The sequence below is a fragment of the Gossypium raimondii genome, chromosome 11 (assembly GCF_025698545.1).
Source record: "Gossypium raimondii isolate GPD5lz chromosome 11, ASM2569854v1, whole genome shotgun sequence".
Lineage (NCBI taxonomy): Eukaryota > Viridiplantae > Streptophyta > Magnoliopsida > Malvales > Malvaceae > Gossypium > Gossypium raimondii.
This window is the reverse complement of record NC_068575.1, coordinates 55,593,793-55,613,302: the sequence shown is the minus strand read 5'-3', so window position 1 is coordinate 55,613,302 and position 19,510 is coordinate 55,593,793.

Below are 19,510 nucleotides of genomic sequence, written 5' to 3'. Positions count from 1 at the left end.
ATTTGGGGTTATAAAAGGAATTAATCAATCAGATTAGAATCAACTTAACTTAGTGGGAATGAGCAAAGGGTTTATGTTATTTGTTTTAGGGTATAATAAAATATTAAAAATATATATTTGTCATCATCTTAAACTTTTTTGCTCTTCTAGTCGTGAATGAATAAACAATCAACATAAATTGGTTCCGCTACTTTGTAATGTTATTAGTTAGTATAAATAATTAATATCGTCAACTATGTTCAATTAAAACGATGGTGTCAATTTTTTTAAGAATACTATTGCCACACAAAAATATTTTATCAAAACAAGTTCGAATGAGTGTATTTTTAAAATTCAGTATCATTATTTCTTATTGTTATATAACTATTAAGTAATTTTTTAAATTTAAAAATATTAAATTTAATAGTAGAATTTTAATGGTGATAATAACTAAACTTATAAATAAAAAATATAAAGAAACTAAAATTAAATTAAATTTGAAATGTAGGAAGTGTATAAGTATTTAAAATATATTTTAACATTCAAAATTTAATTTATAATGTGAAGTGTGGGCCAAGAATAATTAAAGGTTGATATAGATCTGTTGAATGTGCGCAGTAAACCCCTAAATGGGCCTTTTGAGTCTGATCCCAATTTTAAGTTAAATATTCCTGGACTTCACCCATCTAAATATACTATTTGGGCCTATGGCTGGTTAGCCCCTTCCGTTGGGTTGTAATTACAAGTGCCTAAACAATTTTAAATTTAATGCATGTATTTTAGACTATGTTTATTTTCCAAGTTTGCTTGATAGAGAATTAAAGGATACAGAATTAAAGGGTAGAAAATTAAAAGGATAGAAAATAATTTTTTTCATTCTATAAGTAATGGAGAAATGAAAGTAAAATAAAATAAAATTTTTATACATTTCATTCATTTTCTCTCATTTCATCATTCTAATTTGAAATGATCGATTTTTATGCATTAGAATGAAAAATGATCATCTCTTCTATTTTTTTCCTCAATTTTTTCCTTACTAAACACACTCAAAATTTATTGTCGTACTTCATATCTCAATTATTCTAAAGTCTAAATCTTTTTTTTTTTTGAGTTTAAAGCCTTGTGCCAGTCGTGGTCGGGTAAGGTAATATAATTATTTTTTGCATTGTTGTTAGTGTAAAAGCCTCTTTGGAAGTTTGATTAAGCTTTGTTATTGTTAGAGTATAGGGTCAGTTAGTCTGTTACTAGTTTGTTACCTAAACTGGTATATTGTTAGCAGCAGTTAAACGTACTCAAGTATATAAGCTATTTCTCTGTATATATTCAAGCAAGAATGAATTACTAGTTTTGTTCAGTAAATTCAATTTCTCTCTTAATTGTTATTTCTTATTATTTTCAATAGGGTTACTAACATGGTATCAGTCGTCTAATTTCTTGGGACCTCATCTCTCTGTCGAATCCATGGCAAATTCCACCGACTTTATTTCTGTGCCTCCTTTTCCAGCTCTTGTTTGATTCAACCATTTCCTTGCGATGATACAGTAAAGTTAGATGACGAAAACTTTGTGCAATGGCAACATATATGATTAATTATTGAAGGTTATGAATTGCAAGGTTTTTTAGAGGGTACGTTACCTGTTCCGCCTCGCTTTGTGGCTTCTCTATATGGAGTTTTGACTCCGAATCCTGATGCATCTTTCTTTATTCAACAAGATAAGTTACTTTCCTCTTGGTTACTTTCTACGATTAGTGCCTCGTTATTGTCTTGTTTTATAATTGCCAAAACAGCTTGTGAAGTATGGAGCACTGCGAATCGGCTCTTTGCTGCTGTCATTGGTGCTAAACTATTTCGAATTAAGTATGACATGTGTTCAATCAAGAAAGGAGCGTTAACCGTTAAGGAGTATATTGCCAAGATACAAAATATCTGCGCTCTATTGGAGTCGTCTGGATCTGTCGTCTCGGAGGCCGAAAAAGTAGAGGTTATCCTTGCTGGTCTCTCGTCGGATTTTGATGCGGTGTTAACGCTGGCGTCTTTCTCCTTTGAGACACTTCCGTTTCAAAAGATTGTCAATGTTCTCCTAGAGTTCAAGAGTCAATAGACTCGTGCGGTGCATGATATGCCATTTCATGCCAATGTGGTTGAAGTCCCTTCGAATACAATGGTGGCCGATCCTGGTCGTGAAGGCAGTCATTCTTTCTATAGTTCTCGTGGGAGTGGCTTTCAACCACTGATTCAATGTCAGATCTGCAGTCGTTATGGTCATTTGGCACAGCGGTGCTTCTATCGCTACAATCATGACTACGATGGTCCGTCTCCTTCAATCATGAGACAACTCTCCTCTACTCATGATGGCCGAAATTTTCGTGGTGATAAGTTTGTTTGATCTAATGGTTTTTCTAGGCAGATATTGGTCCGATAAGAATAACACTGACAGCATTTTCTAGCGTCTCTCATGGGGAAGGTGGCCACCGCAGCAAAACTGTATTTCATGTCTATCGCAAGTTAGGGATTCTCATCCCTTTACCTCTAATTTTGTTTGTGAGGCAGGCCGTGTAAGTGGGCGTAGTGGCCCACGTTTGAATGGTTCATATGGGACCCTGTCCATGCCGCGTGAGATGGGTCAGCAACTTGGGCCCTCTCCCGCTGTTTACGGACCACCTACAGCAGGCTAAACTGTCGCGCATCCTTATTTTGGTGGACAGGTTAATGTTGGTCCAAACCTTAGTCATTCTTCTATGGGGCCGAATGTCAATTGTGTTGGTCTTGATGGCCACACAACTACTATACCAAATGGTGGATCCAGTGTTCCATGGCAGACTAAACCCAGAGCTCGAGTTATTGATTTTGAGTTATCGACGTGTCTTGGGCTACCCCGTGTTCCCGAATTTCGTGCATCGTATTTTTCGACTGCTTCTGGGTCCAATACAAATATCACTCAGTATGGTTGTAATTTTAATAATAATGATTCGTATATTCCTATACTTGTTGGAACTTCATCTTGGCATCTGGATTCGAGTGCTACACACCATGTTTGTCAGGATGCATCTGGTTTAAATGAGTCTACTCCATACTTAGGTACTTCTTCTCTTTTAATGGGTAATAGGGCCCCTGCTAAAAGATCTTATATATTGGAAATTCTATTTTGCCTACATAGAAAAATTTACTATAGCTAACGAATGTTTTGTGCGTACCGAGTATCTGGAAGAATCTTGTAACATCCCTAACCCGTATTCGTCACTGGAACAGGGTTACAGAGCATTACCCAAAAAAAACCAAATATAGATAAAATATAGACCCAAAACATGCATTAGAAACAAGTCGAGACTAAACTGAGTATTCAAAAAAATTTTCATAAAATTTCAAAATTTATTCAATGTGCAAAGGGACACACACCCATGTCTGAGGTTGTATGGACATTCGAAATAGGACACACAATTGTGTCTCAGTCTGTGTCCATATCTGTATAACTCTCTGAATTGGGTCACACGGTCAAGTCACACGCCTGTGTGCTGGGCCGTGTGTAGGTGCAAAGGTCACACGACCAAACCACATGCCCGTGTACCAGACTGTGTGATCAATTCTGAACATTCTGTTTTAAAATTTTTAAGATGCAGAGGACACATGGCCAGAACACACGCCCATGTGCTAGGCAGTGTGTCACACACGGCTGAGACACACGCCAGTGTAGACGAAAATAGGTTATTTCCAAGGCCAGTTTTCTCATTCAAATTTGCCTTGCACCTACATTAACACTTCAACACATTCCCAAGCCAATTCAAAACATTTAAACCAAGCCAAATCCAAGCCATATACATTATATATTACTTCATTTAACCAAATATACAAATTTACTTGCTTACTTGATCAAATATTCATATGCATAGTCCATACCCACTTTAACTATAATCTTTTTACCATACACATTAACTTGATAAGACACATATATATACATCAATATATATATCAATCACAAGCCATTTCAAATGGCTAGTTACAACCAAACATGTATGTGTCAACATTGATTAATTAACCTATACATGCCATTATAACCAAAGGTGTGTTACTAAATATATCGAGATGACCGATGGATAGCATGATGATATATCCGTCAAACTTCCAACCCAACGAGCTTTCAAGTTACTATAAAACAGATGAAATAAAATAGAGTAAGCATTTTATGCTTAGTAAGTTCGTAAAACGGGAAATTTAACTTACCATTCAATTACAATTAAAATAAGTATTCAAAGCATACTCAAACAATTTGGCCAAAAGCCCTAATACATATTCTCATCAAGCATGTTAGTCAAGTCATGTAATTCAAATGAATATCAAGAAACCTATATGAGCTCATCAATAATACAATTTTCATATACATGTATTTAACACTTCAAGTAGGGGTGAGCAAAACTCGATTCGACTCGAAAAAATTGAAAAAAATTAAATATCGAGTTAAACGAATCGAGTTATTCGAGTTAATCGAGTTATTCGAATCAACTCAATTTTTTTTCGAATTTCGAGTTCGAATTGAGTTGAGTTTTCGAATTCGAATAACTCGAATAATTCGAATAATTCGAATATCAAACTATAATATTTTACATTTTTACCCCAAACTCCCAAACCTTTTTACTTTTCCCTCAAAACTTTTACTCCTTCCCACTTTCCCCTAAAACTTTTACTCCCTCCTCCCAACCCCCAATCTACCCAAAATCTATTTCCCACCAAAATTTTACTCTCTCATTTATTTTTCTCAAAATTTTACTCCCAAAACCCTCAAAACCTTTTATTTTCCCCAAAATTTTTCTCCTCCCACTTTTCCCTAAAACTTTTATTCCTTCCCATCCCACCTCCCATCTATCCCAAACCCTCCCTCTCCAAATTTTTTAATATTTTCCTCCAAAATTTTACTCCCCTATTTACTTTCCTCAAACTTTTATTCCCCAAAAGTTTTATTTTTCCCTAAACTTTTACTTTTCACCCTTTACTCCCAAATAAAAAATCAAAATATCCAAAAAAATCACTAAACATAAATAGTAATAATTTTATTTATATCTACTATTTATATTATTAAATTAAATTTCACATTTTATATTATTTATATTATTGAATTGTTTAGTCATATTGAATATTTATATTAAAATTGAATAATTAATTATGCCATAAAATATTCGTGTTAAAATTTTATATTGGTATCAATTTCACATTTTATTTTTAAAATAACTTTTATTAAAAATCATATTTTTACATTTAATATATTTTTAATTCTAAAATACATAGTGACAAGAATCTGAAGATAATTGAAACAACTAAGCAAGCAAAGAAGATAACCAGTATATAAAAAATTAATAAATAAATTATGAAGTGATGAAAGTTAATAAAAATTTTGATTAAGTTGGACAAAATTTATTACGATGGGTGACAATGGTTACAAGGACCCAAAATTACTTTTTAAAATTTAACTCGAACAAATATATTCGATTCGATTCGATTCGAATTCCATCTCACTCGACTCGATTCAAGAAAACTTCAAATAAAGTTAGGATGATAAAATGAGATTCGAAAACTCGATTAACTCAAAAATTTTCGATTCGATTCGATTCGATCGAATGCTCACCCCTAACTTCAAGTATCTATGAACATGTACATATCATATCTTTGTATTTTAAATATTTCTTATAGTAATTCATGTTGAATTCATATCATCTCACATCAGAACTTTACTTATTGAATCATTTAAATTATCGATGGATACAAGGGTAGTACACATGAAGTGTACGAATTTGAACTCCATCAATTCATATTCGGGAGTACTCCTTAGAGCACAAAATCATTCTCTCGAGCCATATAACGGGAAGCTCATCTGGGCTTTATAATGGGAAGCTCATGCGAGCCAATAACGAGTAGCTTCGAAGAGCCATTAATTACGAAGCTTCTGTTGGAACGCCGGCACCCCTACGGCGCGGCGAAAAAATAAAACATCTGGCGATCCTAATCATGGATCCATGTGTGAGGAACGAATTGGGGTAAAATAAAGGTTTTGAAATTACCGAATCTTTATTCTGAGTAGATAACGACGCCTCGGCTACGAGTAATCTAATCTACTATCGAACCAAGCCACAATCTATTGTGACTCCAGCCTCTATGTAATCCACCCAGTTGATAATGAAAGGAAGGAATCCCCAAAATTGTTTTGGAAAAGACTTTGTTTTGACGGCTACTAGACCCACCAAGCAAAGAAAAAACAAGATTTTATATCTATTTTTAGGGTTCCTAGAAATTAAATAAATATAACAATGTTTTTAAACCGAAAATTATAATGACATTAATTATAACAATGATTTCGGTAAACTATATATTTATTTGAATTTATATTCGAACCAAATTTATGTTCTCATTATTCGTACAACAACCTTGTACATATAATGTATTCGATATTTGATTACCCAATTAAATTAATTCTATAATTAGTTTAATTCAAGTGACAATCAAACACAATACCAACTATGTTTTATTCCGTTCATTTCAACTATAGGGTGTGACGCTGTAGGTTCTTGTAACGTTAGCAGTAACACTAGAACGATTCCAATGTTACAAATAATGAGTGACACCTAGCAATGCATAATTGCTACCTAAGTCACAAGAAATCATGATTCGACATAACCTTTTTATGATTAACCTTTCATGCAATAATCCTTAAGTCCTTTATCTCTGGATTGGACACATGTCATGGAATAGTCACACTTGTATAGTCCATTCCATGTTCCTTGATATCTTAAGTAGACTATGATATACAAATAAGTATGACATCTCATATCAGCTTATTTGAGCATGGTTATGCATTTCTAGTCTCACTCAATCAAGTGGCCTAAGATATTACTCCCATTATGTAAGAGGGACTTATCTTATATCGATCAACCATATCCCTCTACACAAATCGTGGTATATCCAACATCAGCCTTTATAGAACAACTAGTTACGGTGTACGTTTGACTGTATCAAAATATACAACTCACGATGTTGGGATTATGATGATCTCAAGTTTGAGGATCATATACATATTAATCACTATGAGTAATGTTGTGACAATTACATAATAATCCAAGAAACATACTCATAACGGGTCAGTCCAATATGTTGTTCTCTAACACACATATTTATGCATCGATTTTGACATTCCATATCAATGATAACTCTTTATCATCAATCAACTACATGTTAGTCTTAATGCATTATTGTTGTCCTAGCCAACAATAATACTTGACTAATGACCTCTTAAGAATAATCATATTATTCTTAGGACATTATTATAAAACAGTTTATTTATACACACAAAAAAGAAACTAAAATAATAATGGTAACACCTTATATTAATAAACATGATAAATCAAGTATGTTATTACAACCATCTCATGATTGATCTTTGAGCATACTCTAACAGCTTTTGATAGCCATATATCGAAAAGTTCAAGCGAGTCATATCTGGAAGCTCCGGAGAGCTATTAACAAGAAGCTCACAAAGAGCTTTTAATTGGGAAGCTCACGAAGAGCCATATAACAGGACACTCATAAGAGCTACGGTGTGTCCACAACATATACAGGATCACAACCGATCGGGATGCTTCGAAGAGCTATTAACGGGAAGCTCGCAGGAACCATATAACAGGAAGTTCGAGAGGGATAATATCGGGATGCTCTTTTGAGCTATGATGTGTCCGCAACATATGTAGGACCACAATCAATTCGGGAACCCTGTATCCATCGAATCTTATTTATCTTAAACGAGACTTAATATTTATCAAACATCGTTGGATATGTGATGGTTTTTATATACATGGCACATATACATTTCAAATACATAACATTAAATTTAAAACATATAAATATACAATTTAGTTACACGAACTTACCTTGACAAATGTTTGTGTATTTAAAATTTACTAATCCGACACTTTATCTTTTTCACGATCTAGCTTCGTATTTGAGTTATCCAGATCTCTACGAGTAAATTTAACTTAATTTAATACAATTAATAATCAATTCAATTCAATTCACATCATAGGAAAAATTATCATTTTGCCCTATACTTTTAATTAATGACGGTTTCATCTTTAGGCTTGAAAATGAAATTCATACAATTTAATATTTATCCCAAACCTAGACGATTTATACATATAACATTTGCAGCCCATGTAATTCATAAAATTTAGAATTTTTTCATAAATTTTACATATTTACAATTTAGTCCCTAAATCACAATTTCATCAAAATTCACTTTACAAAAGTTATTTATCTATCAACAACCTTTCATTTTCTACCATAAATTTCATAATTTATCTATATTCTTTCATGAAAAACCCTATTAATTTGATAACTTTGCAAATTAATTCTCGAGATAGCTAGATTAAGCTATTACGATATCGAAATATAAAAATCATTAAAACGAGTCTTGAATGCTCACCTAATTAGGCCAAATAAGTTTATCTTTCTTCAATTCTCCATGGCTAGGGTTTCCATATTTTATTTGGGAAAGATGATGATAAATGATGATATTTTTCTTTATTTTATTATTTATTATCTTTCCAATTTTATCCTTTTGTTTTCTAATTTTCCATTGATAACTAATCATACTTATCTACTAACTCTTCTTGATGATCTATTTGTCATATAAGGACTCTAATTTTGAATTCTATAGCTATTTGATCCCTTTAGCTACTAGAATTCAACTTTTACATTTTATGCAATTTGGTCATTTCTATCTAATTAAACATGTAATTGATAAAATTTTCTTAACGAAATTTTTATACGATTTTTGTATCATACGTTAAACCATAAAATAATTTTAAAATATTTTTTACAGACTCAAATTTGTTGTCCCAAAACCACTGTTCCAGTTTCACTGAAAACGGGTTGTTACAAATCATATGTCTGTTTCTCAGTTTACTAATGATAATAATGTTTTTTTTTAAATTTCATCCGTCTTATTATGTTATTAAGAACATCCAGACACAGGAAATTTTACTGTGGGGCCACACTCGTGATGGTCTCTACCACTTTTCAGTTGTTCCGTCTATTTCATCTGGTCTGGCTCCGTCTATTCACAACACTGGGATCCAAGATTGGACTAACACTGATGATGTTTTTACATTATGGCACCAAAGATTTGGTCATCCTTCTGCCTCAACTGTGAAACTTGTTCTTAATAAATGTCAAATTGTTACTAATAAAAAATGTCTTGATAATATCTGTATTGCATGTCAAAAAGGGAAATCACATAAATTACCGTTTTCACACTCTACTACTGAATATGGATTTATTTGATTTGGTTGTTTCTGATTTGTAGGGGTCGGCTTCTGTTGTCTGTGGGGGTAAACTATACTATGTTTCGTTTATTGACATGTGTAGTCGTTTCACATAGATTTGTCTGATTCAATGTAAATCTCAAGCAGTTGAGTGTTTTCTTCAGTTTCAGAAAATGGTCAAAACGCAGTTTACAAAGGAAATTAAAAAATTTCAAAGTGACTGAGAGGTCTATTCCGTGCCTTCGCATCGGTTTTGGCTAATCATAGTATTCTTCATCGTCTTTTTTATCCACATACGTCCGAATAAAAAAGTGTTGCTGAGCGTAAATATTGACACATAATTGAAACCGATATTACTCTTTTGGCCCTAGCCAATTTGCCTATGGATTACTGGGGATATGCTTTCTCTAGTGTTGTTCACCTCATAAACCGTCTCCCTACTTCGGTTCTGAAAGGATAGTCTCTGTATAAGGCTCTTCATGGTCGTGAACCTGTATATGATCATTTAAGGGTGTTTGGTTGTTGTTGTTTCCTGTATCTACGCCCGTTTTTGCGTCACAAATTAGATTTTTGTTTCCAGCTATGTACATTCTTAGGGTACAGTTCACAACATATATGCTATTATTGTCTCACACCAGATGGTAAGGTCATTCTCTTTCATCACGTTATTTTTGATGAACGTCGTTTCTTGTTCATTCACCTGCATCGGACACTGTCCAATATAGTCCCTGTATCACATATGTTCCTCTTATTCAGCCTTCTTGGTCCACGACGACTGCAGCTTCGTCTATTGCCACTTCCCATTCTGCTCTCACTTGTTGTCCCCGACAATCTGTGTCGGTTGAATTACAGGTTAACTATGGCCTCATATAGTCTATGTCGGCCGAAACGACAATTGAAGTAAATTCTAATCATATGATCTACCATCTTTTCGCCTCGTCAAATAGGGATAGTTGTCCTGGTCCAATTAATGTATCTTCGGCCACTCCGCCTATTCTTCCAAAAAATACTCATTTTATGATGACTCGATCTAAGACTGGTATTTTTAAACCTAATGTTTTAACTGTTAAAACTACTAATTTTGAGCCACGCACAACTGAGGAGGCTCTTGTTAATCCAGATTGGAAATCAGCAGTACAAGCTGAATTTGATTATTTAAAGCTAACTTTACTTGGGAGCTTGTTGAGTTACCTCGTGGTTGTAAGATGATTGGGTGTTAATGGCTTTTCAAAATCAAGAAAAATCCTGATGGTACGGTAGCTCGGTAAAAGGCTCGATTGGTGGCAAAGGGCTATTCACAGGTAGTCGGGAATGACTTCAGAGAAATGTTTAGTCTGGTGGTCAAACCTGCTACTATCCGAACCATATTATCAATCATCATCTCCAATGGTTGGCAACTTCGTCAGGTCGTTGTGAATAATACCTTTTTAAATAGGGATCTCACTAATGAAGTATTCATGCAACAACCGCCGGGCTCTGTTCAGTCTGGACAAAATAGCGAGCCATTGGTGTGTCGTCTGACAAAGGCGTTATATAGATTACGACAAGCTCCGCGCGCCTGGTTTAATAAATTGAAGCATTTTTTTTCTAGTGGTTTTGTCTTATATAAGTCTGATACATCCTTATTTGTTCGAGTTATGTTCGACTACATCATTTATGTTTTGGTCTATGTGGATGATATTATTATTACTGGAAGTTCGGCCGTTGGTATAAATAGTTTTATTCAGTAGCTACATAAAAAGTTTTCCCTTAAAGACATGGGCGAGCTTCACTTCTTCTTAGGCATTGAAGTCACTCGATCTTCCACGGGGAATCTCCACTTATGTCAATACAAATATATCTGGGATATGCTCGACAGGAGTTCTTTAGCTAGTGCAAAAAGTGTTTATACCCCGATGGTCAGTTCTTCTACTTTGTCTAAAGATGAGGGAGATCGTCTTGATGATCCCACTGAGTATCGAAATCTTGTTGGTGCACTCCAATATGTGGTCTTAACTAGGTCTGATATAGCTTATGCGGTAAATCGTATTTGTCAATTCATGCATGCACCTACTACAGTACATATGGTAGCTCTGAAAAGGATCTCTCGACATTTACATGGCACTATTAATCATGGGTTAGTTTTTCGACCATCTGATAGATTGTCTTTAGTTGGATATATTGATGCCAACTAGGAACTAGATTTTGATGACCGCTGGTCTACGACAGGCTATTGTGTCTACTTGGGTCATACACCTATCTCCTGGTGTTCTAAGTTTATGGATGAGGCTGAATATCGGTGTCTTGCAACTGTTTCCAGTGATATTACTTGGTTACTCTCACTTCTAAAAAAACTACATATCAGTTTCGTTGATCCACCGGCTGTTTGGTGATACAATTCTAATGCAGTAGAAGTTGCCGCCAATCCGGTCCTACACTCCAAATTCAAACATGTCGAACTTGATCTATTTTTTATTCACAAAAATATGGCTGATGGTTTTTTAGTTGACAGCGAAGTGCCGGACTATGACCAAGTTGCTGATATTCTCACAAAACCATTATCTGTTTCTACTTTTGCTCGATTTCGTAGTTTACTTCGGGTCTTACCTATTAAGAAGCTGGGTGAATGTTAGAGTGTAACAACCCAATTTTTAGTGGTGTCAAAAATAGTGGTTCGAGACCACTAAATCCGATGAGTGAGTTCGAAAATTTTATTAATTATTATTTATGAGTCAAGTATGATTTTAGAAGACTTTTGAATTAGTAATTTTTTATTTAGAAGAATTTATTAGATTAGTTAGTTTCGAAAACGAGATATCGAGACCTCAATTTCATAAAATGAGCCGTAAATATTTTTATAAATATTTACGGAGTGTTATTAAGTTAGTATTAAAGTTTTGTTAGAAAATTTTAACGTTTTGATAGTTAATTAATTAAAATGACTAAATTTAAAAAGGTGTAAAACTTGCTAAAGTGATAAAATAGCCTAAATGTTAAATGAGGAAGGACTTGAAGGGTAAATAAGCATAAAATAAGAGGCTGGATGGCATGATTGTAGAAAAATCATGAAATTAGTGTGAACAGAGGGTAAAATTGGAAATGAAATAAAACTTAATAGTTAAAAATAAGATTTAATTGAATGTCTAGACATTTCTTCATAATTCTCAGCCAAAAACACCATTGAAGAAACCTTAAGAAGCTGGTTTTCATATTTTGCTACATGTGAGTTCAAATTTTTACTCTTTTCTTGAAATTGTTGTGTTTTTAAGACTTTTGCAACTAGGTCCAACTATCTAATTCATTAGTTTTTGATTTTATGAGTAATCTTGAATGTTACCATTGATGAGTGCTGGATGTTTATGATGAATTAACATGGATTTGAAGCTTTAATTTTGTCATATGATGATTTTATCAAGTGATTTTAAGGGAAATTGATTTTAGGACCAAATTGTGAAAAAGATTAAATCTTAGGGTTTGGTATTAAATTATGTTTATCAAAGGTTGTGTAATTGTTTAGAATATTTAGATAAAGTGTTACTTGAGGAAAAATTAGCTTATTTGATGGGCTAATTGGTGAGGGACTAAATTGTAAAAACTGTAAAAGTTAGGGTAATTGTGCAATTTAAAAAATTGAGGGGTATAAGTGGTGAAGTGAATTAGAATTGAAACATATGCTAATGAATGAATAATTTTACATTTTAAATCAAGAGCCCTTTTACCAACGCGAAAAAGAGAAAATAGCCGAATAATCTCTTAACCACTACAAATTCCACAATTTAACCCAGGTAAGTTCGTATGGTTAAATTTTAATGTTATATGTTAATTGATAAATGGTATTTTGTATTTATTCGTAACATTTTTTGAAAAAAACTTATTATTAAATTTATGAAATTGGATCAAGTGTTCGAAGTGAACGGAACACAGGATTGAGTATTGTCGTTAAGTGCAAAAGAGGAATTGACGGCAAAAATTTCCCAAGTAAATCAAGGTTCAGCAATTGTTGCGAACTCTAGTGTTTGCTTTCCGTTTAGCTCTCATGAGCTTTAGTCAACTCATATGAGTTTCAGATTAACCCTTCTGGGTTTTAGTTTAGCTCTTTTGAGCTTCAGTTTAACCCGAATGGGTTTCAATTTAGCTTTTCTGAGCTTTAGATTAACCCTTATGAGTTTCCGTTCAGCTCCTATGGGTTTCTGTTCAGCTCCTATGAGCTTTCGTTCAACATTTAAGGGTTTCTATTTAGCACTTATGTGATTCTGTACAGCCTTCGGGATTCTGTTTACGATGTACTCAAATCCGCAGGATGTTCTCTAATTAGACAAGGATCTGTAAGTGCCATATGGAATTAATGTGGAAGAATTTAAGTTATTATTGATATTGAGCTTAAATAAGTGAATTCATCAATCGAAGTTGTGATTGGCAGGAAATGTTTATGAAATGATTTACCTAAATGAATTATTATAGTATGTTAGGTAAGATTTATATTTAAAGCCAACGAACTTACTAAGTTTCATTAAACTTACTTGTGTCGTTTAATGTTCTTTGTAGATTTTTAAGAAGTTCGAAGGATCGGATCAACATATCGGCCCACACTATCCAGTTTTCTCTAGTAGATTTTGTTATACATTTTATGATTTATATGGCATGTATAGGGCTGGATTGGAAAAGAGTTAAATTTGAAGTATGGTTATGAATGACTTATATATATGTTTGTATGCATGTATTTAGTAGTAGGTTTTGGTAAATCAATGAATGAAGTTATTTTGGTAAGCTTAGGCAATTGAGTTTTGTGATGATATATTATGTTTAAAACATGATTTTTGGCTTGTGTTGATTTCTTGATTGGGGCTATTTGATGTATTGAAATGTTGTGTATAGGTTGATATCAAAAAGGGTGAGAAAAGTGGCCTTAAAATGGCCTATTTTCGTCTACACGGGCAAAGACACGGGTGTGTGTCTCAGCCGTGTGTGACACATGGCCTGACACATGGGCGTGTGGTCTGGCCGTGTGTCCCCTGCACCTTAAAATTTCAAAATACAATGCTTAGGTTTTAACACACGGCCTAGCACACGGGCGTGTGGCTTGATCGTGTGACCCCTGCACTTTGCACACGGCCTAGCACACGGGCGTGTGATTAGCCATGTGACCCAAGTCAGAGAGCTACACGAGTATGGACATGGGCTGTAACACCCCTTACCCAATACCGTTGCCGGAGTCGAGCATGAGGCGTTACTTGACTTAACTTAAAAGTTCGGGGCATAAAAATTTACTTTCAAATTTAATTTCATCATTCATAATAAAGTTGTCCACCTGTACAGAAGTCACTAAAATAATTATAATTCAAGCTACGAAACTTGAAATTTAGATCCGTAAATTTTCCCTGAAACTAGACTCATATATCTATTCACCATAAATTTTTCAGAATTTTTGCTTTAGCCAATTAGTACAGTTTATTAGTTGAAGTCTCCCCTGTTTCACTAATCGACTATCCTGACCACTCATCACTAAAATTTAATTATCTCTTATTAAAGGCTTCATATGGTGATTAAACTTATTTCTAATGAAAATAGACTCATTAAGGAATCTATACATATAAATTATAACTCATAATTCCTTCTGTAAAATTTTAATGAATTTCTAAAGTCAGAACAGGGACTTCAAAACATTCTTGCCCTGTTTCACTAAAATTCAAATATCTAAAAGTATATAATTCTTTTGCTTACTCCACTTCTTTCATATGAAAGTAGACTCTTTCAGCTTTAATTTCATATCTCACTCAACTTATAATTCTATTTCCACTATTTTTGGTGATTTTTAAAAGTTACATCAATGCTGCTGTCCAAGAACTGCTCCATTGCAATTTTTAAAAAAATTTCAATATAACCCCTTTATAATTGTCTAACCTTCCCTGCAAATTTCAAATCACAACCAATTTCAGTATTTCATCTACCTCATTTAAATACTAATGAAGTTCAACCAATCAACCATTTCAAACTAAAAACATGTATATATTTCGATATCTAACGCAACCATAGCATTCAAATTTACTTTTTACTTCAATTCCCTATACATGCCATATAAATCCAAAAAGTTGCTTAACATAATCTACCGGAGTATATCTGGATAGTGTGATTCTTGATGTAGATCCGATCCTCCGAATGTATAAATAAGTTAATCTACAAAAACAATAAACACACACATGTAAGCTTATAGAAAAGCTTAGTAAGTTCATAGGCATAAAACATAAATCTTACCAAACACTTGTACACTTATACAATATACACCATTACTAAATTTACCTGTCAACCACAATCTTTGGTGAGTTCCTTGGTATAAACTCACTACTACTTATTCTTTTACCATAATTCCTTTGGGCCCATTTGTCACTTACCATCCTTGATCAAAATTAAGGAACGGTTACGGAAAATTGAGTACTTCATTTTCACTTTGACATATGACCTCTTATCACTTGTCCTTGATCAGATAAGTGTAGCTAGGCTACCACTTATCACTTTGCCACTTGATCAGATAAGTGTAGCTGAAGCTACCACTTATCACTTTATCACTTGATCAGATAAGTGTAGCCACTTATCACTTTGTCTCTTGATCAGATAAGTGTAACCACTTATCACTTTGTTTCTTGATCAGATAAGTGTAACCACTTATCACTTTGTTTCTTGATCAGATAAGTGTAGCCACTTATCACTTTGTCACTTGATCAGATAAATGTAGCTAAAACTACCACTTATCACTTTGTCACTTGATCAGAAGTACTCAAATCCGGCGTTCCACTTAATTTGATCATTTATTCGATTTTCACATTTTTATTTTATTCTCATTTCAACAATAAATACATTTCATCATACATTGTATAATTCATGAAATTAATATTTAATCATTAAATTTCAGCCATATGAACTTACCTGGGTCGATTTGCAGAATTTGCAAAAGTTCAGGGACTAATCAACTACTTTTTCTTTTCCTCGGCTTGCTTCGGGTTCTCGATCTAAAATAAAAATTTATTCATTCATCAGCATATAATTCTATTCTAATCTATTTCACAATTTATGCCCTTAAATTTTCGAAATTACACTTTTACCCCAAACTTTACAATTTTTACAATTTGGTCCCTACTCAATTAACCCCTCAATTGATCTAATTTTTCTCAATTAACACCTTTTCCAACTATTTTATACTACTACATAGCCTTTCATACTCAAAACCGCAACACCAAACCTTAATTCCCAACTTTTTCACAATTAAGTCCCTAAAATCAATTTCTATCAAAATTACTTAATAAAATCATCATATAACAAAATTAAAGCTTTAATTCCATGTTCATTCATCATATACTTCCAGCATGTATTCATAGAAACTTTCAAAATCAGCTATGAAATCAAAAACTAATGAAATAATTAGTTGGGCCTAATTGTAAAAGTATCAAAATCACAAAAATTAGAAGAAATAATCAAGAATTAAACTTATATGATTCAAATTTATGAAAAACCAGCTTGTTTCAGACCTCCTATGGCGTTTTTGCTGATAAATTGTGAAGAGATCTCTAGATTTTTCACTTTTGTCTTTGTTTTAAATGTTTAATTTGTTAAGTTTCCAATTTTGCCCCTATTTCTACTTACATTCTGCTGATTTTTCTTACCCAACCGTCCAGCCCATAAAATTTGGGCCTAATTGCCTTTTAAATCCCTCCTCATTAGTCACTTAAGCTATTTAATCACAATTTAACAAATTTTACACTGTTTTCAATTTAGTCCTTTTTAGTTAATTAACTATCCAAACGTTAAAATTTTCTAACGAAACTTTAATACCAACTCAATGACACTCTATAAATATTTATAAAAATATTTATGGCTCGGTTTAAAATCTTCAAGGTCTCGATACCTCGTTTTTTATTTTAATTATTTTAATATTTATTCCTAGTACACTATTCACTATTTCAAAAAATTTTCTAACTTCACATTTAACTTATACTTACTAAATTTATAATATTTTCTACTCATTTGTCAGATTTAGTGATCTCGAATCACCATTCCGACACCACTGAATATTCAGGCTATTACATGGGCTGGGACACGGCCGTGTGCCTCACATTGAATGCCCACACAGCCTAAGACACGGGCTTGTTTCCTGCTCACATGGCCGGCCACAGGGGCGTGTGTCCCCTGCTCCTAAGAAAATTTTTGAGATTTTAGGAAAAATTCCCTAAGTATCCAGTTTAATCCCGATTCACTTCTAAGGTGTATATTGGGCCTCGAGGGCCCATCCAAGGGACAATATGAGTGTTATATAACCGATTCTTGATATGAATAATAAAAGTTGTGAAATATCTGTAATTACTTTGTAAAGTCTGGAAGTGCTCTATAACCCTGTTCTGGCGACGGATAAGGGTTAGGGGTGTTACATAGAGTATAGGGTCGGTTAGTCTGTTACTAGTTTGTTATCTAAACTGGTATATTGTTAGCAGCAGTTAAACCTACTCAAGTATATAAGCTCTTTCTTTGTACATATTCAAGCAAGAATGAATTACTAGTTTTGTTCAGTAAATTCAATTTCTCTCTTAATTGTTCTTTCTTATTATTTTCAATAGGGTTACTAACATTTATTAAAAGGTTCACTTGAATTAAGACCACTAGAAATCATTCTCATAATCATGTGGTTGAAATGACTACGAGTAGGTTTTAGATTTATACTTAGAAAATGTATTTTTGATAGACAAAACTTTAAAATATCGGGTCGTGATAACATTACAATATTCAAATCTATTATAGTTTTGTTATGGTGTTTGCTATTACCGACCCGTTACTCATCTACTCGACTGAGATTGACCCGATCCTCTTTACTCTAACAATAACAATCTGTATAGTTTGCATCTCCGTATGGGTTCGCATGTGGGATGTTCACATCATCATGCAAGCAAACTCAGGTCTGGAAAACACATGTTAATCTTAGGATAGAATATGTATCACCATGCATAAGGGTCTACTTAAGACATCTTATCTAGAAGATCGTACCATATAAATAGGAAAATTAACCTCTTTAAATGACAAACACACAAAAATACTCACCAAGTGTCTGTCATAGTTAATAAGTTAATAAGGATAGTGTGTCCTGTTTGGTGGTGGGGGTTGCCACACATGCAAATGCTTCCTAATTCTCGTCTCTCAATTGGTATTAAGAAAACTCCAAACTCCGAACCTGATGGGAGACTGACTATTGCCACCACGTGAACTGAATTAGGGTATTGCTACTATTTACCCTATTCTTATCATATTTAAAGTTTAGAAACTGGTATATAAATATTAAACAAAGATGATATGCGTCAATTGATATTTTTACAAATACATGTAATATCATATAAGATCAACCTATTTTCCCGCCGGCGGTAGTCACAAGAATCACATATTTTTACAACCAAGTGTCTAACTGATATTTTATGTGCAATTCTGTCAAAATGGATATTATTAAAAAAAATATTGATGTAAGAGAAGGCATGGGTAAGGGATAATATAGTTCACAATTTTTAAGAGTCCCATTGGACCAGAATGGATTTAGTGAGACAACCTGTGTTTCTCACACAGGAATGGGACTCACGTGAAACTTTTTTGACTTGCTACAAGATTTAAGAAGAGGCCAGAAAGCTATTGTTTTCAACCATAAATGCCCCCACTCTCTGTCGTTTAAGGGGAGTGGCATTCACATTAACATATTTAACAACGTTCATTATAATCCAGAAGACAAACTCATTTTTCTTTAATGCCAATGCAATGATCAAAAACTTTTTGAGAGCAAATGGGTTGAAATTTGTAAATTTGGAAGAAAGATTAAACCCTATCAATACATCTCTTCTTCCAAATTGTAATGTAAATATAGAGTTTGGTTCTCTAATAGTAGTAGAAGCTAGAAAGGTGGTATATTCTAGGTGAGGAGGTCAGTAATGATGAAGAGAATGGAGGGAAAGGGACCTACCAATATATTCACCCGTGAAATGGGTCGGCAATGGTGGTGGGGGTGGATTGGAGGCAAGAGTGCAAGGGCCTCACGAGATGAAAACTTTTTAAGCTAACTCCAAGAAAGTGACCTCAATGAGTCTACAATGGGGACCCATTTCTATTTTCTAGCAGAACCGGCCGAGCAGCAAAAGATTAAAATAAAATAAAATAAAATAAACCCAAAGCCTGTTTTTGTCCACAACATAAAAAGGTCACAACTAAAGTCACAAGCCTAAAAAAATAATAA